This window comes from Stegodyphus dumicola, chromosome 2 (genome assembly GCF_044657685.1).
Source record: "Stegodyphus dumicola isolate Sdum_Otavi_A_Nest chromosome 2, ASM4465768v1".
Taxonomy (NCBI): domain Eukaryota; kingdom Metazoa; phylum Arthropoda; class Arachnida; order Araneae; family Eresidae; genus Stegodyphus; species Stegodyphus dumicola.
In genome coordinates, this window is record NC_140769.1 from 132095460 (window position 1) to 132121433 (window position 25974).

The window sequence follows — 25974 nt, forward strand, 5'->3', positions numbered from 1 at the left end:
AATCAGAGAAATGTTTTTAATCACATAAATTAATTACCACACTTTTTATCAAATATTTCGAAATTATTTAATCTGCATAGTTGAAATGAATCTATAAAATCAGTTGCATATCTTATGTGACATCTTGATTCACATGTATGTTTTTATGATTAAATATCTTGATTCAGAGTTTTTATTTTGAATACACTTAGCACAGATTGCAAAATCGCAATATGTCAATAGGGACGACCTTTAATTTTAGGGCAACTTTCGGAGAATTCTGCCAGTCTTTCATATTGTCTTCTTAGGTATTTTCAGATATAACTTATCATCACGAAATTTTAGGATATAACATTTTTTGATAAAACAATCGTAAAGTTTAAACAATTTCTTCAAAAAGATAGTAATAATTTTTTAGATGTTGTTGGAGAAATAACATAATTTTTTAAACGTAGTTGAAATCTTTCGCGTTGAAGAGTATATGTAATAATTAGCTGAAGTATCCTATCAAGTATAATGTACGTTTGGTATAACTGAGCGCTTAAAATTTATAAAACATATAAACAATGTTCGGTCTAATGTTAAAAATTTAGATTTCTAAAATGGTACTACGTAAAAGGTGCAAAAACCACTTTTTGCTGCTGAAGAAAAGAAACCTGTTTACCGTTGATCGATAGAGTTCAATCCGAATTGCTTAAATCTACGACAAATACAAGGTTGCTTTTTGCCTAATTTTAAGCATAACATTATTTATTTTTGTTGCTTGATTTTCCTACTTTCTTCATAGAAAAATAGTTTAATTTAAAGATAATAATTGCAATAAGAATAAAATAAAAAAAAAAAAACACCTTTTTAATAGTTGCTTCTACGCATCATTTTCTTCGTATGACTTAAAACGGAAATCAAAATTAGGTGGCTTTGGTTATGAAGAATAATTTAAAAACTACCAAAAGAAAAAAATCTGAAAGCTTTCAGATTTTAAACGGGCGCTTTTTTTTCCTTTATATACACATACATGTTTCAAGAGCATTTGGGAAAATGTTCCTGTGGGCTAAAAATAATATTTAGAAACAGCCTATCTTTAAAATTTCCGACAGACAGTCTCGCTCGCTGGAAATAAATTTTTGTTCCCGTACAGTGTTGCCGTGGAAACAGTGTTGCCGTACAGTGTTGCCGTTGGAAATCGTTGAGCTTGTTAATAAAAGTTTACTAAAAGTTTTACAAACTATGAAATACATACTACAACAAATTCCAACTTCGGCCTTTCCGGGTGCCCATATTCGGGTGGAGGAGCACGTTATTCAAAATTTTATGGCCCTAGATCTCGTCGTTTGTTCACAATGCGAGAAAAATACATCAAAATCCCCCTTGAAGACTAGCAGCCGTTCTCGGCTAACGCTCCTTTGCTAAGCTAATAATTGACTGAAAATATTGATGATAAAAGAAGGAATTTCATTTTCACAGAAAGTAGACAGAAGTTAACCAATTAATGCACAGTACATATCTTGATAAGTTAAGAATCAAAACAGAACTAAAAAACTCAAAAAGAACAAATATAATTTTAAAGACTGTATGCATATTTACGTTACTACATGTATAGAAATTTTGTATAAATGTACGCATGTACACATATAATATACATGAATGTAAAATATATAAATGTGTGCATGTATACATGCTGTATGCATGCTTTATACATGTTTAGACTATAAAGTAAATATATAAATATAATATTTTTGCTTAAAAATGCTACAGATATTTGGTAACACTAGGAAAAAATGCGCCATTAAAATAGCTACCATTGGCCTTTTGGGGAAAAAAAGAGTGTTCAAGATGATTCTGGCGTAATAACGAGTCAATGGGTAAGAATTCAACTCTACCTTATTCAGTTTAACATACATAGTCAGAAACTGCATGGGCGTTTTCGTGGTTTTCCCAATGCGTAACGTATATACGAGCCAGTCTCCCTTAGAAAGTCCTCCACGAAGGCATCCCTCCCTTTAGGCAGATAGCCCTTGTGTGCTTTGCCGTAATTGAATAATCCAATCCATAGTCAGAAAATGTGCGGTACTACTGAACGCGGTCTCCCGTTTTGAAAATAACCATTTCGCTCCATATGTAATACGAGATAGTAGATAGAATATATTAAAATGTTTAATGACTTAGTAGTGATTATTTTAAATTTCTAATAATTATTTTTAGCCAAATGGGGCATTTTGCCCAGAAGGGCTATAAATTTCGTTTTGGCATTTTGCATCGTTCACTGTGAAACGGCGTTTCACTCTTCAAATTATTGCCACCAAATATTAGAGCACTGCATTATATTATTTAAAGAATTTAAATTATGAAGAATCTGCATGAATGCATGCATATTTCTCGCACTGTAAAAAAACAGCGGTACCTAGAGACATCAAATTTTGAATAACGTAGTCCTCCACTCTAATATGGGCATCTGGAAGCCCAAATTTGGAATTGTGATTTGTTTCATTATATATTTCATAGTTTATAAAACTATTTCATAACGAATTTTTGATTAACAAACTCAGTGATTTTAAAGCCATTAATGGCAACACTGTACGAAAAAAAAAATATCTCCAGCGCGCGAGACTGTAGCCCAAAGGAACATTTGCCCAAATGCTTTCGAAAAGTGTATGTGTATGTAAATGAAAGAAATCCCGATTGGGCTTAATATAAAACCTGCAAGGATTCAGATTTTTAGACCAAAGGGGCTTTGTCTCTGAATAACTACTGTTTTCGTTTTCCGATTTCTCGTCGAATCACTCCGAATATCAGATTCACTTTTCAGACTGTTGCCACCAAATATTATCTCCCTGTATTATATTTGAAGAAATTAAATAAGGAAGATTCGGCATAAATGTATGTATGGTTCTCGCACTGTGATAAAACAACGGTACCTAGAGCCATCGAATTTTGAATGACGTAATCCTATTGCGAATATGGGCATCTGGAAGTCCAAATTTGAAATCTAGGATTAGTTTTATTATCGATTTCATATTTTGTAAAACTTTAGAGAATTTTTGATTAACAAATTCAAGGATTTCAAAGCGAGCAATGGCAACGTTGTACAGAGAAAACATTTTTATCTCCAGGGCTCGAGACTCTGTATCGGAAATTCTAAAGATAAGCTCAATTTAAAACTATTTTGTGATATTGCTGTTCAATTGAATTTTATGGTTTAACTGCGAAAAAAATGATATTTAATAAATAAAGGTAACAGACAAATCGTTAAAAAAACTCCCCTTTGGACGTAACATAAAATATGAGAGCTTTCAGATTTTTTTTTTTTTTCTATTTATTTATGTTTCATTTTGAAGTCCTTTTCTTTATTCTGTTGTTTCCCACCTACAGCTCCCTGCCACAATGAGATTTCAGTAATACCGCGTTTTATGTCAATGAAGTAGACCTGTATTTAATGGGAAGTTCCGTAGAACTTCCGTAGAAGAGCTCAATTCTCAGTGCAGCGTATTCTGCCCTCTGGCCACGTTGTTGTTTTAAGCCAATCTTACTACAACCGGCCGTATCCTTACGGGCCTGTTGGTACTCGCCGGTAAGGTTTAAATAAGGGCCAACTCGGTTAGTTATTTCTGTACAGCTTCGGCTAACTTTTAGTTAGCTGAAATTAGGTTAGTTGCTTATTTTCTATCTGAAGTTAATCCTTTCGTTCCGATTGGTACATATCTTCGGTACACATGTATACCACTGATGTTTAAAAATACCCGCAGCCGGGGCTGTGGAGTCGGAGTCATGGAGTCGGAATCGGAATCGGGCAGATTTTGGGGTAAAAGGAGTCGGAGCTGGAGTCGCTAAAAACAGGTCGACTCCGACAACAGTTTTTGTTGACAGTTTGAATTTGAAATGAAATTAAAATGAATTGAAAAAAAATTAATGACACCCTGAGTTATTATTTTTATTTATGAACTATATACATTAATAAATAGTTATTTTCTATTTCATTCACATATTAATAAATAAATATAAGGAAAGGAGCATGGATGTGATATTTGCCATTAGTGATTAAACTGATAAATTTAGTTACGAATTTCACCGGTAAATTTAAGTAAGCGGCAATAGCAGCAAGAACTCCCAAAATTGATGCCATTCTTAGGAAGCGAGTAGGAAAAGGAGCAATCATTGATCAAGCAACGCCATAAGGAAGTACATATATTTGATGATAAAGAGGTTTTTAGAATTAAGAACTTTTTAAGAAATGTAAATAACTCTAATGTTTCACTAACAGAATGACTGTGGAATGATCTTGCAGAATTGGAAACTCTTCTTTCTACACCGTATATAGCCACAAAAAAGCTGCAAACTGAAGAATTGACAGGAGGCGAGAATGGAAGAATGCGAAGTTTGTCTTTTTGAAATGGAGGGTTTATTCCAGAAGGAATCATTTCTTTAATGAAGAAAAGAAAAACTAGTTTGCTAGACAATAAGATCGCGCTGGGTTCAATATATGTAGATCCGAAACACTGAATTTTCTTCGATGACGAACAACTTAAAAAGGCAAAGAAAGCCATCTATGAACCTTCATTAAGAATGAAATTATTCTCAGAACAACTAGAGAATTCGAATCAGGACAGTCAAACTGCAGACATTGCATTTGAGTCTCTATCATCCTCTTCCAGTGATGAATTACATTTTGAGAAATAGTTTTGGATAATATTGAAATGTCTAAGTCAAAGCGAATGAATATAAAAAACTAAGAGGCCTTTAGATATAAAAATGAAAAAATAAGAATAAGATTTCTTCACGGCCTTTGAAGAAATAGAAAAATATGATTGCGCTTGCAAAGACACCTCTTTTATAACTTTTAGAACAAGTCGGATTTATGGCCCTCCAACAACAACAACAACAAAAAAAAATCTTCCCAACGCTATACTGTTTCTTAGAAGTAACTAATGCCAGTTTTTCCATTTCATAATAAATGCTAATTAATATAAGTAATTTGCTAAGCCATGAATATTTTTTCTGTAGCATCTATTAATTCTTTTATTTTAAAAAAAAGCTGTAATCCATGTGTAATGTTTACATTATATATATATATATATTCCAGGAGTCGGAGTAGGTCATTTTCCCTACCGACTTCATAGCCCTGCCTGCAGCACATATTTAACATTATAATTAAACGAAAAGTGTACTACTACGGTATTTTAAGTACCGCGATATCTCCCCACTGTATAACATCATACGTATTTCACTAAATGTAAGGTTATGTTTGTTAATAAACGATTAAACGCCTGTTTTATACATTTTGCAGGAAATTTGTGCAACAATAAATTTGATTTTAGATATTATTTTATTCTATATTACTTATAATACGTTTAGAAAAGAAATAGAATATGAGTTATGTACGAATTACTTAGAGTTTAGAAATGATTTATCTTTTTGTTTGTTTGATATATATATATATATATGTACCAACCAGTATTATTACCGGTGCATATGTGTATCATTAGGTTTGTAATTAAGATTTTTATTTTAGCTCTAAAATGGCTCGCCCATTGCTGTAAAAACTAATAGATGCAACGTTGATGCAAATAACTAGATGCAACATTGATGCAAGCAGCTAAATGCAACATTCATGCAAACAACTAGATGCAACATTGATGCAAACAACTAGATGTAACATTGATACAAGCAACTAGAGGCAAACAACTAGATGTAACATTGATACAAACAACTAGAGGCAAACAACTAGATGTAACATTGATACAAACAACTAGATGCAACACTGATGCAAACAACTAGATGTAACATTGATGCAAAAACAACTACGTACCATTGTGCAAAGACTACATACCATTGTGCAAAGACTACATACCATTGTACAAAGATTGTTTATGTTGTATCATACCAAATAAATTTTATTTTGTGTAATAATTTTTCTTTCAATAAAATTAAAATTTAGCTGAAAGTATTTTTTTTTGTTATTTGGTACCTACTGGTACATCTAGGTAGCACTCTCAAATCCTGATGGTACAAATATGTACCACCATCCTTGCCCCCCTCGCCTAAGAAAGAAACAATGAAAAAATAACAAAATTACAATGAGTAACCTTATAATAATAGAAACTGCTTTTGTTTTTGTGTGAAAATCTATTATTCACATTGAGGGACGAAAAGGGCCAATTTTTATTATTCTTCGAGTCGAATAAAAGGGTATTTTAAGCCTTCTTTGGACTTTGTTTCAGTAGTTGTAAGAACAGCGAAACGCTATACGCTCTAGTTATAGTTACCAAGAACACAAAAATTACTAGAACTTTATAACTTAAAAGTATCGAATCTTCTTTAAATGTTAAAGATGGTAATATTTGCAAAATTTAGCATAAAATTACAAAAAAAGAAACATTTTTTTGCAGCTACGGTTAATTTATTAACTCAGAATGCACAAAATTTATACGACTTCAAAAATTATTTAATCGTTGCCACATGTTCTATTCAAATACTATAATATCTAGAACGATGTATAAAACAAATTAAGCAAACAAAACAAAAAAGAAACAGTTTTTGACAGACGATTCACTATTTCTCATTCAATTTATTCACTTCAGGCAAAAAAAAAAAAAAAACATTAAAACTCAAGATGTCTGTATTGAAAATTATGAAGTAAATCTTAAACACCTATTTCCTCGAATAAATTCCAGAATGGATTAAGCATGGTTTAATTCACAATAATAAAAGGAGCCGTTATCTTTGTTATTGCGAAGCTCACTTTTTCTAGATTGGCAACAAAACTACTATTCTGCTGTTTCAGATGTAAACAAGCAATGGCCGCCATGGAAAAAATAATTAGGGCTCGCAGCAACTTAAACAACTTTTAAATTATTGATAATTCTAAAAATATTAATATATAATAAGATTTACTAAAGGCATAAAAACCTGAACCGGAAGATAAGAACAACATAATTTAATCATTTTTAAAGTAAAAAATGCACAATTTACAAATGTATAAGAACAATAAAACTAAGATCACTGAGCCGAGTAACAAAGTGGATATATACATATATTTATATACTTTTGGTGCGGCCGATTGCAACCAAAATACGAGGTGCACATCTGCATGTTATAGCAGTCCGATATACAAAATTTCAACGTTTTGAGGCTACTCGTTTTTGAGTTATGCGAGATACATACGTATGTATGCACAGACGCCACGAAACATTCTCTTCAGAATTCATTTAAAATTAGTTTTACAATTTTTTTTTGTCCGGAAACGAGTCCTTTATCTTATAGTCTTTAATTGGTGCGGCCGATTGCAACCAAAATACGAGGTGCACATCTGCATGTTATAGCAGTCCGATATACAAAATTTCAACGTTCTGAGGCTACTCGTTTTTGAGTTATGCGAGATACATATGTATGTACGCACAGACGCCACGAAAAATTCTCTTCAGAATTCATTTAAAATTAGTTTTACAATTTTTTTGTTCGGAAACGAGTCCTTTATCTTGTTCTTACGTACAGATGTCACGCAAAAACATCGTTAAATTGCATTCGATAGCGCTCAAAATAGATACTTTTGTTGAAATATGCTGCTTCAAACTTTTCGCGATTACAATACTTCCTTTTTACTTCGTACAAGGAAGTAAAAAATCTGATGTGTACACCACGATTCCTTGTACGGGGTATTAAATTATACGCCTTGTTTCGTGCATTTCGTTTAAACTTATTGGATTGAATTAAATCTACTTCACCGACAACGCATAAACCACAAAAAAAAAAAAAAAAAAAAAAAAATGCATTTTTTAAAATTCACTCTATTTGTTTACCATAGCGACACTATGGCGCTACGTTCACTATACGTTCACACTACGTTCAGTATTATATTTCGTTCATATTATAACTCAGAATGCACAAAATTCATATCATTTAAAGAATTATCTAATCGTTGCCACATGTTCTATTCAAATACTATAATAATGTATAAAAGAAATTAAGCAAACAAAACAAAAAGAAACAGTTTTTCACAGACGATTGAGTATTTTACATTCATTTAATTCAGTTCTCACTTCGCGACAAAAATACATAAAAACTCAAAATATCTGTATTAAAAAGTACGAACTAAATCTTAAACACTTATTTCGTCGAAAAATTCCAGAAAGAATTAAGCATGATTTAATTCGCAATAATAAATGAAGGCGTTCTCTTTGTTGTTGCGAAGCTACGTTTCTCTAGACTGGCAACAAATCCACTGCTCTGTTGTTTCAAATGTAAACAAGCAATGGCCGCCATCAAAAAAATTATTAGGCTTAGCGGCACTTAAAACAACTTTAAAATTGTTGATAATTCTAAAAATATTCCATACAGATTTACTAAAGGCATAAAAACCTTAACCGGAAGATAAGAACAACATAATTCAATCATTTTTAAAGCAAAAAATATACAATTTACAAACATATAAGAGTAATGAAACTGAGATCACTGAGCCGGGTAGCAGAGTCGATATATATATAAATATATTTATATACGTTTGGCGTGGCCGATTGCAACCAAAATACGAGGTACACATCTACATGCTATAGTAGTCCTATAGACAAAATTTCAACGTTCTGAGGCTACTCGTTTTTGAGTTATGCGAGATACGTACGTACGTACATACGTTCGTACAGACGCCACGAAAAATTCTCTTCAGAATTCATTTTAAAGCAGTTTTATAATTTTTTTGGAGGAAACGAGTCTTTTGTTCTGTCCTTATGTAGAGATATCACCCAAAAACATCGTTAAATTGCATTCGAAAGCGGTCAAAATGGATATTTTCGTTGATATATGCTGCCTGAAACTTTTCGTGATTACAATACTTCCTTTTTACTTCGTACAAGGAAGTAAAAAAAACATGCAGTTAAAATTTCATTAGTAAAATGCAATTCGTAACGGCGAGCAAAAGTATCAGATTAAATAAATATAAGTAAATTTTTCCGAAGTGTCAAGAAATGAAAAGACATTTAATAGATGTTTTAATAATAACAATAGTAATTAATTAAAAAAACTTTAAAATACTATTTGTTACTAAAATTTAATTCTGAAATCTTCTCAAAAATAAATTTCAGTGCAAAAAAAAAAAAAGTCTTTAGTAACATTACGATTTTCCCAGAGCTTAAATTGCGTCGGACTCCGGCACTTCTTATTCTTTCGGATAAATCATAATTCTAGCCGGAGCGCCCCGGAGCCCTAAAGAAGAAGGCTCTGGCACTTCTTTTATGTAACTAAACAACAACTTCAGTAGAAATTTGATCTCAAAAATTTTATTTTTAGTAAAAAAATTATATTAAAAATCACTTATTAAATTTTAATTTATCTCTTTACGTTTTATTAAGTTTTAATTTTAATTATTTAATTACTTTAATCATTAGTTATTTTAAGAAATAATTATTTAATTTTTGACTGTCTTCCATGGGGCTCAGAAACCTTTATATATAGAAATTAAGTCCTGGATTTACCTTATATATATTTATTTTGATACAAATATCAACTCTAACAAAATTATACGATTGTCAGAACATTATTCAAATGCAATAATAGAAATCATTAATTAAAAAAACCGCAAATTATAATACAGAAGTTCGTAAATATAAAGAAAAAATCATTATAAAATATAAAACATAAAAGCAATCGGATCAAACGAAAAAATTTGTAAAATATAAAAATAAAAATGTACTTACTTAATACTTATCAGAAATGAATAATAACCATTAACTTACCTGTTAGACTATGCATTCATTAGGATATAATAGACAATTTATGTACAAGACTTTGAGAAGGCCGACCAGTCTCTAAAATTAAGAACAAAAGCTATTTTAAAAATATCATAAGCATTTAAATAATAGAAAACACACTTATAAATTCATATTAATATTAAACAGTTTAAATCTTTTGTATCAACATTAATAACATTATAATTTGGATTCATAAAATAAACAGTATTAAGTTCTGCGCCTTTCGGAAAAATAATTGTGATATATCGAAGAGTTTACAATTAACGCTTCATAGTGTTTAAATATACTCTTTGGGATTACTGATTTAATTGAATTTAATGAGTAATTTTGATATATATTCCATAGGAAATTTTTAAGTTGTACATGCTTATGTTGTGAACAAATTAAGAATTAAAACTTTTAAATTTTTAGCCCAAAGGCGCAATTTACCCAGAAAGGCTCTTAATTTCGTTTTTGCATTTTGCGTTGGTTTACTATAAATGGCGTTTCACTTTTCAAACTGTTGACACAAAATATTAGAACCCTGCATTTTATTTAGAGAAATTAAATAATAAAGAATCTGCGCGAATATATGTATGTTTCTAGCGCTGTGAAAAAAGAACGGTACCTAGCGAAATTTTTAATAACGTACTCTTCCATTCGAATATGGGCATCTGAAAGCCCTAATTTGGAATTTTTTTATTATCTGTTTCATATTTTGTAAAACTTTAACCCATTTTTGTTTAACAAACTCAAAATTTTAAAGCGAGCAGTGGCAACACTGTACGAAATAAAACCTTGCTTTTGTGTTTTACCTTTAAAATGTATTTCTAGTTAAGGGGTGTTGGAACCCCTAAATCTTCAAAAAATTGTGATTTTGGATTTTTGCATTTTCAAATTATCTACACTTTTATCTTTCTAAAAACACCATTCTTTAATCTCTCTGAAGATTAGAACTGTAAAAAATCATTTTGAAATTGTCTACCTTTTATCTTTCTAAAAATACCATTTTTTAATCTCTATGAAAATTAGAACTGTAAAAAATCTAGTTTTAATTTGTCATCGACTGCTTTAATCAATGAGGAATTTTACATAAAAACGCGTTTTTCTCCAAACGTGATTTTTTTATACTCGATGTACCTTTTATCAGGAACTACTGCTCACAGGCATCTAAAATTTTTAAGGCTTATTTATTAGGTTTCCTAATATTTGTGATAAACTTAGAAAACTCCTTTTTGTGATAAACTTAGAAAAAAAATTTAAATCATTTTTTGTGTGAGAAAAACGCTAAATTTTACTATGCCAAACAAAATATTCTGTAAATTACTCTAAAATTCAAAATATTTAAAAAGCTCATTTCAGTATAATCAGATAGGTATACTTTAATTACGCAAAAAATTTCAAGCGTGTATCTACAGCAGATTTTGACAAAAGGTACATCGAAAATGGCTAATTCAACATTGTTGGTATAGGGGTTGCTGATGCCTCTTAATGTGCATTACTGTTTGATATTAAATACTGAGACAAAATACTTAGAGTTGCAAAGGTATTCGCGAAAGTATCGTAATTATTTAATCCATTCCAGTCTTGTTAGTGTAATGTTTTCCATCAATGCTATCAAAATAAGAAAATTCGAAGTGAGAAATCAAACATTTTTTAGACTCTCCTTTATTTCAGTTAAAGCGAGTAATTGGTAGACGATTAGAGAATACACAAGGGATTTAGATTACCATAATAAAAGCTCGCAAGCCGAAAGTAGAGCAAACTCTGTGAGAAGCGATCGCGAGTATTTTATCAATCAGGGAGCTCAGGCAAAAACTGAGGCTAAAACGCATTTTCAATATTTTGCATAAAATATTGTGCAAATATCGTTTCCCAATAAAAGGTGATGCAAATCAAATGACTCTATATTTATCTACTCCCCCAGATCCCTTTGAATACCGAAATATCATTTCCTTTGTTTTTTATTAATAAATTTTTCTTATACTTTCCTATGAAATGGTATTCTATATTTGCAAAAGTCATTCAAAATCTTTTTAGTTTTGTGCTCACGCACATGCTTGTTCGCTTATATTTAAAAAATTCTTTCATAAAATTTCTGCATTTCTCCTTTGTCATAATTTATTCTGGTAAAATAATGAAAAGAAAATCAATTTTGAATATTAATTACATAAAATCGCCAAAATCAGTATAATATTGTAATATTTTAAGCAAGTATTTGTGTTTCTTTATTTTCAAATGAGTTTATTTTCTTACTTATTTATTCACAGCACTTTATGTGCAAATATTAGCCCAACTTACCAGAAGGGCTATTAATCAAAGCGGGATTTTGCCCTGAATCACTATAAAAGTCTGAATTACTTTTCAGATTGTTGCCTCAAAATACTGTCACCCTGCATTATATTTAAAGAAATTAAATAAAGAATTTGCATGAATGTAAGCATGTTTTTCACGTTGAAAAAAAAAACTGTACTTACAGCTATCAAATTGTGAAAGTCCTCCATCGGAATATGGGCACCTAAAATCTCGAATTTTGAATTTGTTTTATGCTGTATTTTATATTTTGTAAAACTCTTACGAGTTCTTGATAACCAAAATCAAAGATTTTAAAGCGAGCAATGGCAACATTATACCAGAAAGAAACATTTTTATCTCCAGCGTGAACTGAAAATTCTAAAGATATCCTACTTTCAAAATATTTTACTCATATTTTAAATTTTGTAAAACATAAACGGATTTTTGATTTACAAACTTAACGATTTTGCGAACAATGGCAGCACTGTACGTGAAAAAACATTTTTATCTCCAGCGCGCGAGTCTCTCTATCAAAATTCTACATATAGACTATTTTCAAATAATTTTAGCCCAAAAGAACATTTGCCCAAATGCTTTCGAAACGTGTATGTGTATGTAAATGAAACAAAGCCCGATTGGGCTTAATATAAAACCTGTAAGCTTTCAGATTTTTAGACCCAAAGGGCTTTGTCCCTGAAAGACTATTGTTTTCGTTTTGCGATTTCTCGTCGAATCACTCCAAATGTCAGAGAATTAAAGAATTTTAGATTAACAAACTCAAGAATATCAAAGCGAGGAATGGCAACGTAGTACAGAAAAAAACATTTTTATTCCCAGCGCGTGAGACTGTGTATCGGAAATTCTAAAAATATGCTCAATTTAAAATTAGTTTGCGATATTGCTCTTGAACTGAATTTTATCGTTTAAGTGCCAAGAACATGATATTTAATAAGTAAAAGTATCACACAAAATGTTAAAAAAAACGTCCCTTTGGACGTAATTTAAAATCTGAAACCTTTCAGATTTTATTTTTTTTTAATAATTATTGTTTATTTTATTTAATCTTCAATTTGTTGGAGGCTTATTGCCTTTGCATATGTTTATTTCATATATAACTTATTTCGTAGAACTACTGAATTTTTTGTTATTAGAACTGTACTGATAGCTCAAGTAGAATCAAAGATGTAACTAGTATCTCTTTAAGTAATCTTAGCGACATTTTAGAAGTTTAAAAAAAAAAAATACGATTTTGATGATAAAACAGCGAAATTTCTGGATGTTTAAAAATTCGGCGGTGTACTTTTCTTTAGTTTTCAATACATTCTTCTATTTACATATATCTGATAACTTGGCACCGAGGGGCATGTAGGGATTGTTACTGTAACTCAGTTACATGCACAATTGCAAAAGTTACGTATTTTGCATCACTTGTATACAAACTGACTGCAGTCGTGACTTTCAGAATTCAGCTTAATTTTACATCACAAATACTAAACGTGTAGGCACCTAAATGACGAAATCGCCAATAATAGAAATGCATTTACAACATTATAAGCCATTATTTTTATAAACTGAACATGGACGCCGCACGCTTTTATCCTTCGTGAAATAAAATTGTAGATGAATTTTGTGTAGAGTAGTATGTAATTTCTTGTTGAGATTAGAGTATACAATAAATTATTTTTCTCCATTTAAAAGAAATTTTAAATATTTTTACTTCCTTGTAAAGTAAAAGAAGTATTTTAATTGAGAAAAATTTCCGGTATCACATTTCAGCAGAAATAGCCATTTTGACAGTTCCCACAGTCGATTTTTCTTCTTTATAGATAAGTTCAAAAAACTTTTTTTCCAGTTAATTTTATAAATTTTGCGTGTGTACTTTCTCTAGATTTTATCAATTATTTCAGTTTAATTTTATTTAGTAATTGTATATATTACTTTTGCTTTATTAGACAAATTGAATTTATTTCATATGTTTTTAATGTATTATTAAAAGGAAAGCGGTTGTGTAGAGCAGGCATTCCAAATGTTCGAAATAACTATAATAATTAAACAATTTGAAATGGTTTATCAGCTGATTCTGGATGAATAACATCACAGTGGTGTTCCTAAAAAATCATTTTAGTTGACATCTGATTTACCTCCTCTTGATAACGTTGTATCAGACTTTTACTGTATTTATCTTCTTTTCCTTTTTTATTTATATGTATGTGCTTGTATTGTTTTAGGAATTTCTTCTGGTTCAAAAACACTGATTTGATTGGGGCTTTTATTGGGAGTTTCAGGTTTTGTAAAACAGTTTTATATTTTATTTCTTTCATGTCTTTGTGATTTTAGTTCTAAATTTTTTACTTTTTATACACCCTTACCCTACTTAACAGCCCTTACCTGGCCTTTATTTTCGCAATCGTTGGTCGTAGTCCATATACTTCCAATTACAAAAGTGTTTTAAATGAGGAAAATATTCATATTTTGGCAATGTCAAATTTTTAAAAAAAATATTTTTGGCCACTACATCATAAGGTATTTTTTTTTTTTTTTTTGGTGGACAGATGAAAAATTAGCAAACGCCCTCGCCAGTAATCGAACCACGGACTTCTGGAATATCGGCCCAGTGTGCAAAACCACTACACTATGAAGTCATCCTAGGAAGGCGGGAGAAATACCTTACATATTTCCCCTTTTAAAGGGCAAGTGGGAATTTTTAGGAGACCCATTCGCCAAATCCAAATTCGCAAAATCACGAAATGAGGAGAATCATTATCCAACACCCTTTTTAGTTCGCGCGCCGCTGTAGATCATAAGGGTTTTTTTTCGGGGAGGGGGAGGGAAGCAGGCAGGATGAAAAATTAGCAAACGCCTTCGCCGGGTATTGAACCAAGGACTTCTGGAATACCGGCCCAATGTGCAGAACCACTACCCCACGAAGGCACGCTAGGAAAGTGGGAGGAATACCTTATAAAGTGACCAGGTTATTTAACTTCAAAAGTTATTGATGCTATTTTCAGCTTGCCTTGAAGATTACGTTATAATATTTTATTATTATACGTTATAATATTTATTAATTATAACTTTAATTACGTTATAATATTTCGAGAAGGTAAGTTTCGAGGTAAGTTTAAATGAAATGCAACAAAAATGTTTATAATTTAATACGCCGTACAATTAAGTCATGTAGTGTCCACATTAGAATTTTTCATTAGTCTAAGATCAGGAATATGTTTAAAATTCTGAGTTTCACAGGTAAAACCGAAATTAATCTTTCAAATAAGAAATCGAAGATAGCAACGAATAATTTGCCTATCCCTGATATATGACCTAACAATTTTTAATACAAAATTCAAATTTTTATTTTTATTATTTTATTTTATTTTTTTTTTTTTTTACAGTTGATAAAAAGATATTTAATGGACTAATGAAAGGATATAAAATTCTAATTAAATTGTCTACGTTAATTTCCCTTCAAGCATTTATTTGAGATATCTAAAATAAATCTGATGTGTACACCACATGACTTCCTTGTACGGAATATTACAATGTACACAATTTTCCTACATTTCATTTAAAGGTATTTAATTAAGAGTTAACGAATTTTGAATTACATCTACTTCGTGGATAGCACGTAAAACACAATAGAATAAATGCACTCTTTAAAGTTCACTATATTTATTTGCCATAGCGACACTTCGGCGCTAGGTTCACTTAACAGCATTACACCTCATTCATTTTATAACTCAGGTTGCACAAAAATTATATCATCTGAAGAATTACCGTAAGATCTATTAAAATACTATAATAAATCTAAAACAATGTATTAAAGAAATTAAGCAAATAAAAAAGAAAGAGTTTTTTTGCAGACAATTCAGCTTCGCTTACCTATTGCGCTACTAATTACTTCAGTTCTCACTTCGCGGCAAGGCAAAAATGCATAATTCAAAATATTTTCATTAAACAGTTTCAAAACACATAAAACACCAAGTACAGTTAAAACAATTAAAAAAAACAATTTTTACAATTAAAATTACAGTTTCTATGCAAAAACCAGCTAATATCTTAAATGATAATTCCAGAATGAATTAAATATAATTTAATTCGAAATAATAAAAGAAGACGTTACTTTGTTGTTGCGAAGCTTAGTTTCTCTAGATTGACAACAGATCCCCTATTCTGATCAGTTTCAACTGTAAAAAAACATGGCTGCCATGGTAATCAGAAATTAGGCTTAGCCGCACTTAAATATCTTTTAAATTGTTGATAATTCCATAAATATTACATCCAGATTAATTAAAGGCATCAAAATTTTAACCAGAACAACATAATTCAATCGTTTTTTTAAAGCAAAAAATGGACAATTTACAAACATATAAGAATAAAGAAACTGAGCTCACTGAGCCGAGTAAGAGTGGATGTATATATGTATATACTATTGGTGTGACCGATTGCAACCAAAAAGGGAAATGCACATCTGTATATTATAGCAGACCTGTATACAAAATTTCAACGTTCTGAGGATACTTGTGTTTGAGCTATGCGAGATACGTTCCTACCTACAGACGGCACGAAAAAATCTCTTCAGAAATCATTTAAAATCAGTTTTATAATTTTTTTTTTGGGGGGGGAAAGAGTCATTTATTCTGTCCTTACGTAGATATGTCACGCAAAAACATCATTAAATTGCATTCGATAGCGGTCAAAATGGGTATTTTCGTTAAAATATGATACCCGAAATTTTTCGCGATTGCAATACTTCCTTTTTACTTCGTACAAGGAAGTAAAAAGTAGTGATAAATTTTGCGAAATTTGTGCATATGTAATAAATGTTTAACCATCTGAGTCCAATTTAAAACATAAATCTAATCGTAAATATAATAAATTGTATTTCGATTTAAAAACAGTCTTTTAAGCAATTAAAGCATTTTAGAGATTTAAAATTTAAGTCACGGTATAAAAGACGATTTCAGAGAAACAAGACAAGACGAAGGACAGGATGGGGATGTAAAAATAGCATAAACATATTTATGTCTTGTAAACTGCAATAAATATGAAACTGATTTTTCGCTTTGCCTATTTCTATGTATAGTAAATCTATATATAGCAAATCGATTATAGACCGTTTGCCTATAGTATTAACAGGCAAGCTATATACCCTGCCTAATCAAAAATTCGTTAAAGTTTTACAAAATATGAAACGGATGATAAAACAAATTTCATATCCCAAATTTCGAGAAACATACATACATTCATACAGATTCTTCTTTATTTAATATCTTTAGCTATATTGCAGGGCTCCAATATTTGGTGACAACAATTTGAAAAGTGAAACGCCCTTTTATAGACGACGAGTCAAAATGACAAAAAGAAATTAATAGCACTTTTGGGCAAATTGCCGCTTTCCGCTAAAAGCGTTAACTTAATATTAAGCAGTTTAAAATAAAACAAAATTTTAAAATTGCATTTCAACGAAAAAAGAAATTTTCAAATATATTTAAAAAAAACTTACATTTAATGAAACGGTATAACGAAATTGAACAAATAAAGTACATAATAAAAGCTATTAAATGTTTATATCATTTTCTTATACAGTTCGGCAACAAATGTTTGAGCATTTTTATTTTATACTAAGTGTAGAGGAAAGAGAAGCATTTCAAGATTTAACGCAGATAAATATAGCATGCTAAATTCTCTCTTGATAATGTAGTCCTCAGGGCTGTCACGAGATGATACTGTTGCTAAATGCCCAGCTGCAGTAAGATAGCTTCCTCGCAAAGCTTGTTTGGGGTTGCCAGAAAGTGGCAAAGAAAGGCAAGGGTTGCCAAATTTGGCACGAAACCGCCCATTTGGCGATATGCAGTAGAAAGAGCGAGAGCATTCTTGAACGAATTCTTACCGGTTTTCCTGAGAATGTTCTCGAAGACAAAGCTATATATACCCTGCCTATACGCCTAGAGAGAGGTTAGTGTAGTAATGAATTGAGTTCAGAGATTAGCTCGGGAGCGATCGACTGAGTCGGGAGCTGTACTTAGTACTGAGCCGTGAAGCTTTCTTCACCGTTATATACTGAAGGCTGTGTTGCTGATTGTTTCAGCTTGTTTATCGTAGCTTTTTGACAACTGTAAACGTGTCTTTTTGACAACAGTAAACGTGTCTTTTTGACAACTGTAAACTCGCCTCTGTATACTGGAGAATAAATTGTGTTTCGATTTTTCATCAAGTGTTATCATCGATTACTCCCAATCCGCGAACCCGTAAAACGCAAGAATACTAATCCAAATATCAAAAGTCGCGCTTTCATTTTAATAAGTACTTTTTCTATTTATAAGTACTTTCAATAAAATTAACCTTTCAAAAGTTTTAAACTGAACATTTTAACACAGTTTTCTAGAATTCAAAATATTCGAATAACGATTAAACAAAGAAAATAACAACCAACAAAACACGAAGATTTTGAATGAATATTAATGTTCCAGTCCTTCTAAAGATCCATTTGAATTTATAAATTTATTCCCTCCCCTAACCTAAAGAAATTGTGATCTGTATTATCGTATTTTATTTTTAAATTAATTAAGCGTAAATAGCGCAGTTTTCGTTTTTCAAAACGAGACCTAACATTTTCTAACTTATAAGTTCAATTCATAATAAACTAAATTATTTGTCAATAAACTAAATTATTTATTATTAAAGTACAAAGGTTGCAGTACAAAAGTTTTAATATTTTCCATAATATCAAAAGTTTCAAGTTGAACTATGAAAAGGTCACGGAATAAAAGTTAATGATTTAGTTTTTATATCCAGAATATATTTTGGATCTTAATCAATTCGTACTTAATTCTTTCTTCCCTCCCCTCCCAAAAAAGTTCAAAAGTCTTTTCTACAACTACTTTTTCAAAATTCCCTTAAGAGAAAAAATGTTAAAAATAACAGAACAGAGGTAAGATTTTACGAGGCATTTCCAATGAAATGAAATGTATTCTTTCTTTACTTTTCCCACTTTCCTCTCCATTTTATGTGAATAGAGGTGTAATTTACTTACTAGATACTTGAAAAATTTAAGATTTTAAATTGGCGAAAATGCAAATTTTACTTCATTAGAGTTAATACGTTACCTTACTTTAGTAAGTAAAATAACATTTTGCGAATGTGTGTTAGAAGAAGAGTAAAAAATATCTGTAGCGGTCACCACATGACTTCCCTGTATGGCCCATACATATTATGTACAATATTTTCTGCGTTTCATTTAAACTTATTCCCAAGAATTTCATTAGAGATACAGTTCTCATTCAAGTACTTCAGTTCTCATTTCGCGGAGTGACAAAAATGCATAGAAACTGAAAACATCTTCATTAAAAATTGTAAAATATAGAAATCATAAAACCCCCAAATACAGTTAAAACCAATTTTTACAGTTAGAGGTTTTGCCGCAAAACAAGCAAATTGGCCAGCGTGCCGGAAGACATATTTTTCGGTGCACAAAATTTAAAATATACTTTTTGTCCCACTCGGCAAAAAGGCACTGAAGTTGGTGTACAAACTGAATTGTCTATTTTATTAAATGTTTCAAATGCAAACAAATGGCGACTGCATTAGGCTTAGCAAGACTTAAACAGTTTTTAAATTATTGATAATTCTACAAATATTGCATGCAGATTAACCAAAGACATAAAAGATTAAACCAGAACATAAGGAAAAAATAATTCAATTATTTTTAAACAAACAGTGCCGTATAAGACAAATATAAACAAACGGGGGCTGCCTTAGGCTTAGTAAGACTTAAAAATGTTTAAATTATTAATAATTCTACAACTATTGAATGCAGATTAACCAAAGGCATAAAAGATTAAACCGGAACATAAGGAAAAAATAATTCAATTATTTGTAAACAAACAGTCCCATAGAATGCCATTTATCAACATATAAGAATAAAAAAACAGAGCTCACCGAGTCGGATAACAGAGAGTGTCAATATATAGGGAGGTGCACAATTAGATGTTAAAGCTGACCCATATACAAAATTTGAGGCTACTCGTTTTTGAGTTATCCGAGATACACACCTATGTACAGACGTCACGAAAAAAATCTCACCTGAATCTACTTTAAAGTCATTTAAAGAGTCCTTTATTCTATCCGTATGCACAGATGTCAAGCAAAAACGTCGTTCAGATGGATTCGACATCGGCCCAAAATGAATATTTTCGTTGAAATATGATATTCGAAATGTTTGGCGATCAACATGTTAACCTAAGAGATACAGGCACTATCTGTACATTAAGTTTTGCACATTCTGCATGATAAAGCATACTAAGGTCGTGCTACAGTTAGAGAAGAGGATTAAAATTAAAACATTTTAGAGCTCATTGGCTTAAATAAATTCTTGTTAGAACTTTACATTGGAGAAAGCAAATTTTCATCAGACATTTTTACATCCTTGTACGAATTGTTGCAGACTCAGCGGATAAGGAACGATATCGAGCCCTTGAAATTCAAACTGATTTACTTACTTTTATCATTAGAATATAGTTAGATGCGTAAGATGTGCCTTGTCAAGTGAACTGTCCATCGTTATACTGTGTCAGCACAGGATAAAAAGCTAAGTAATTTTCAATTACTCTCTTTAGAAGCTCAGAAGATGAAGAACCAGGTAAGAACTATTAACTATATCTGATTTGTTTCATGGCGTGGAACTACCGAGAGCTGTAGTAATTATAAATGGCACAGACTAGTGAATTAGAGAGTTAAAAAATAAAAGAAAAACTAGTCGAACTTCTTTAACTGATATTGTGAATAAAATAAATGACACATTAAAAGGGGACAATACTGATTATGACGATTTGGATTATTTAAAACTAGAAAGTCCGACGGTCATACGAAATGACCGTTGTTCTAGATATTATAAATTATAATTAAAATGATTTGTACAAAGGTGTCTGCTAACAAAGATTGAATTACCCAGGACAGGCGGCGAGGACGGCCCTTTGCTTACTGCCCCATGGGTTTTCCCCGTTCTACTTGCTTAATTGCTTAAAGTACAGTGCAATGAAGGAAACCACTGGCATTACATTTCTTAAGAGCCACCGCTAGCTCAATAAATAAAGGTGATTTAAATAATCAAATGTTAATTCACATGTCAAAGATCTCTTGTACGCAACATTTCTTGTGCAGATCTTTCCATTATTTTTAAGCTCTTCTGCAGAAGACCATCCATTATTTTTAATTTTACGTCCGTTCTTTTAAGATCTCTTGAACAGGTAACATAAAGTTGACCGTGTCCAAATGCAAGCTCAGGTAAAAAAAAAAAAAAAAAATTCCAACACGCTTAAGCGTTTGGCCCTCAGACTTATGGATGGTCATAGCAAAAGAAAGTTTTACAGGAAATTGTCTACTTCTCAATTCAAACGACAACCCTGTGCTATGGCAACTTCACACCATTGGCTAGTACAGTTACACAAGCAACCAATAAACTATCGGTGACAAACAGACACTTAAGCCGCATATATATATATATATATATATATGGGGTGATGTAACATCATCTCTTCCGAAACGGCTGGATCCCGGGCGGCTTAGCGAAGCACACCTTTGGATTCCCCAGGTCCGTGGCACGCCATTTTGACCATTTGCGTCTTCGTGGGACTTTAATTAGCCGAGATATTTATTAAAAACTAATTTTCCCCTACGTTTTCCCTACACTTTGCACTTTCTTTCTTGGGTTTCCCCTATTAGAGGGATTTTTCTACCTGCGAAGTTCTTTTTTCTCGAATATCTAGGAAACGGTGCCGAGTTAAAATTCGAGACACGTATCTTGGGATTCCAAAAAATTCTCCAAATCCATCGAAACCGTTCTCATCTTCGTAGGACTTTCATCAGCCGAGATATTAATTAAAAACTGCGGAAACGTTAATTTCTGCGCTCATTTTTCCGAGTGGCAACAATAAACTATCGGCGACAAACACTTAAGCCGCTTATATATATAAAAAGATAACAGTTAGAAGAAGCTTATCAGTGATTTAGAAATGCTTGAAGCTGATGTTCTGGCAAGCCAGGAATACCGCGAAAACATTACGAGTTCGAAATCGAAACTAGAAAGACACTTTAAGTGTAAACGTGAAAACGAAATTAAAATTGATGCACACAAAGAATCCTTCAGAATTTCTGAAAAAGGGGTAACTATTAATTGTCCTAATATCAAACTGCCGAAATTAAAAATTGATCCTTTCGACGGAAAATATGACAACTGGCAGGGATTTTGATGACAATTTGAAGGTGCAATTCATGAGAACCCAACGAAACACTGCATATATTTAATATTTTGGTTCTTTTACTTTATTTGTAACCAGCAGCCACAGTTTACTGGATACCCTAATCTTGCCTATTCAAGAGCATTTACATTTTTTAATTTTACATATTTATTCTATTTTGATTTTATAATATAAAATATCATATTCTTTGCCCTTGAAAAATACAACAGCAATATCACAAAATAATTTAAAAAGAGCATATCTTCAGAATTTCCGATACACCGGAGATAAGATGTTTGTTTTTTCGTACAGTGTTGCCATTGCTCGCTTTAAAATCATCGAATTTCTTAACAAAAATATTCATTAAAGTTTTACAAAATGTGAAATAGATAATAAAACAAATTCCAGATTCCAAATGTGGGCTTCCAGATGCCCATATTCGAGTGGAGGACTACGTTGTTCAGAATTTGATGTCTCTAGTTACGGTCATTTTTTCACGATGCGAGAAATATACATATATTCATGGGCATTCTTCATTATGTAATGTCTTTAAATATAATGCAGGGCTCTATTATTTTGTGGCAACAATTTGAAAAGTGAAACGCCGTTTTATATTGGACGAGTCAAAATGACAAAATGAAATTAATAACCCTATTGGGCAATTTGCCCCTTTGGGCTAAATGTTTTATCTCAATATTAAGCACTTTAAAATGAAACAGAGTTTTAAACCCGCATTTCAATGAAAAAGAAATTTTCAAGTATATTATTTTTAAAAAACAAGTTATATTTAATAAAACAGTATAATGAAATGTAAATTATGTACTTTATTTGTGAAGTACATAATTTTCAAATTGATAATTATGAAGGTATGCGGAAAACACAAGAGTCAGCAGAGTTTAAGACAAAACTCGACGATGCACTAATTCGCGATGTACTAAAAGACTCTCTCGATGCATACGACGACCAGCTCGGAGCGAGACTTCGAGACACTCGCTCAATGACCGACTAACAGCTCGCTAGACGAGGCACACACATTAACTGACTGCGGACCAGCAGAGTTTATATAGCTTTCGGCTTGTGTTCGAGAACATTCTGGGCTAAACCGGTAAGAATTCGTTCCAGAAGGTTCTCCATCCGTCCATGGTATATCGCCAATTTTGTCGCCAAATGGTGGCAACCCTACCTTCCTTTGCCATTTTATGGTAACCCTAAAATTGCTTTGCGGGGAAGCCATCTTACCTCGCCTGTACATTTCGTAACAATTACTTTTGGGAATAGCAATAAAATGTTGCTTAAACAACTAATCGAAATATCCCGCATTGCCTTTTAAGATTTTCGTTAAGGCCTTAATTTCAAAAACTTCATTCCATTTCAAAATGGAAAATATGAAGTGTTTCGTTGGGTCTTATGCATATCCATTGTGACATGATATTCTCATGAATTGCACCTTCAAATTGTCCCCAAGATCCCTGCCAGTTTTCATATTTACCTGTTCAATTTTTAATTTCGGCAGTTTGGCATTAGGATAATTAATAGTTACCCCTTCTTAGAAATTCTGGAGGATTCATTTTGTGCATCAATTTTACTTTCATTTTTACGTTTACGCATAAAGTGTCTTTATAGTTTCTATTTGGAACTCGTAATTTTTATAATTCACTAGGCTGTGCCATTTTCAATTACTACAGCTCTCTGTAGTTCGGCACCATAAAACAAATCAGATATAAATAATAGCTCTTTCCTGTTCTTGATCTTTCTAGCTTCTAAAGAGAGTAAATAAAAATTACTTAGCTTTTAATCCTTTACTGACACATTATTATCAAAAATGTATCATTTTAATCACAATCATTTTAATTATCAAATCATATATAATCAATTTAATTATCAAAAATTGATAAATTTAACTATTTAAAATCGTTCTTATATGAGAAATATGAGAATTCTAAACGTCTACCGACAGCAGCGACGTTAAATACTACTTACAATTAAAAATGCGTGTGTATTTTGTTCTACAGATGAACATACCATCGATAAATGCCCTTTACCTTATAAGTGAACGGAAGGATAGTTTATTACGTCTCGGATATTGTTTTAATTGCTTAAAAAAATCTCATGTTTCTAGGTTTTGCCGCGATCGAGTACGGTGCAAGAAGTGCGGTAAGAAACATAGCCATTATATTTGTGAGGAGGGATCATTTACAAAAGGCTTATCGGGAAACGAAATAAACAAAAGAAAGATAAATGACGGCAATACAAATCATGCATCAAATTATTCCATTTCAAGCCGAGAGGGTTGCAACATATATTTGCAAACAGCCACAGGTATGCTAACTAAAGGAAAACAGGAAGTAAAAATTAAATGTTTATTCGATACAGGATGTGAAAGACCTTTTATTGATGAACCGATATCTCGTAAATTAAAGTTTGAAGTGATATGTCAGAAACGTTTAAATATTTTTGTTTTGGGTTCCAAAGCAGAAAAAATAAAAATGAGCAATCGTGTGAAGGTAAACTTGAGAAGTGTTTATAATTCGAAGGAAGTCATGACTTTAGTAGCTATCGAAACTTCATGTATTTCCGAAGCTATGAAGCTATAGTTAAAGCACCTGGTAGAGAGATGAGTGATTATTGTAAGCAGATGAAAATACAAATGGCAGATGAATTAGATTCTGAAAACGTAACAATATCGTTGTTAATTGGTTCAAATTATTTTTGGAATATCGTTACTCGGAAAATAAAACGAATGCCAGGATCATTAGTGGGAATGGAAACGAAACTTGGGTTCGTGTTCAACGGATCTGACGCCAAAACCATATCAAATTCTAGGGAAGTCAGAGTAATTAAAACTATTGTTCGAAATGAGAACGTAGAAAAAACGGAGCTTTTAAAGAAAATATTTGATTTAGAAAGTTTGGGAATCGTGTACAATGAAACTTTTAAAGATGATGAGGTTTTAAGGGAATTCGAAAGCTCTATAAAAAAAATGGTTAATGGTCGCTATAAAAATTCGCTTCTGTGGAATGAAAATTTTGAATTTTTATCCTATAACTATGCTATTGCTGAAGGAAGTTTTCAAAAATTAGTTAATAAATTTAAGAGAAATCCTTCCTTTCATAATCAGTATGAGGAAATAATTTTGAAGCATATTGCAGAAGAAATAGCCGGAAAGGTTGGTTCTAGAATGTCTGAAAGTAAAGTTTATTACATGCCTTACCAAGCAGTAATTCGTTAAGATAAATTAACTACAAAAATAAGAATTGTTTTTGATGCATCTTCTAGCGTAATAAACTCCGTTTCTCTTAATGACTGTCTGAACCCCGGTCCGAATTTAAAGCCAGATTTGTTGGCCTTATTTCTGCAGTTCAGATTGAACAGGTTCGCCTTGACAGATGCTATTGAAAGTGCATTCTTGCAGATAGCTTTAACATCGGAAGACAGAGATACTGTCAGATTTGATACGAACATAATCAGAAGTGCTGAGAATGACGCGGGTTAATTTTGGACTAAGGTCAAGTCCATTCTTGCTAAATGCAACATTGAAACATCACGTAAGTATGAAAGAGACTACCCAATTGCGTTTCAAATCCTAAGTAACACATTATATGCTGATGATTTTATCCATAGTTTGCAACATGAAAAAACTGACTTTGAAGTACATCGGCAGGTGAAGTTCGTTTTAGGTGAAGCTGGATTTAACATCAGGAAATGGGGAACAGATACACCTCTACTTCAGGATCGATTCAATGAGAAAACTG

At 31.6% G+C, this 25974-nt stretch overlaps 1 protein-coding gene across 8 annotated transcripts in view; it reads right to left on the reverse strand.

Moving 5' to 3' along the window:
* LOC118184991 (sodium channel protein para-like) overlaps nt 1–25974 on the reverse strand; it is a 610313-nt gene that overhangs the window by 415257 nt on the left and 169082 nt on the right. For all 8 annotated transcript variants that reach the window (XM_085811116.1, XM_085811114.1, XM_085811112.1 and 5 more), the window contains exon 2: nt 9702–9773. The gene's annotated coding sequence lies outside the window, so the exon portion shown is untranslated. The remainder of the gene's footprint in view (nt 1–9701; nt 9774–25974) is intronic.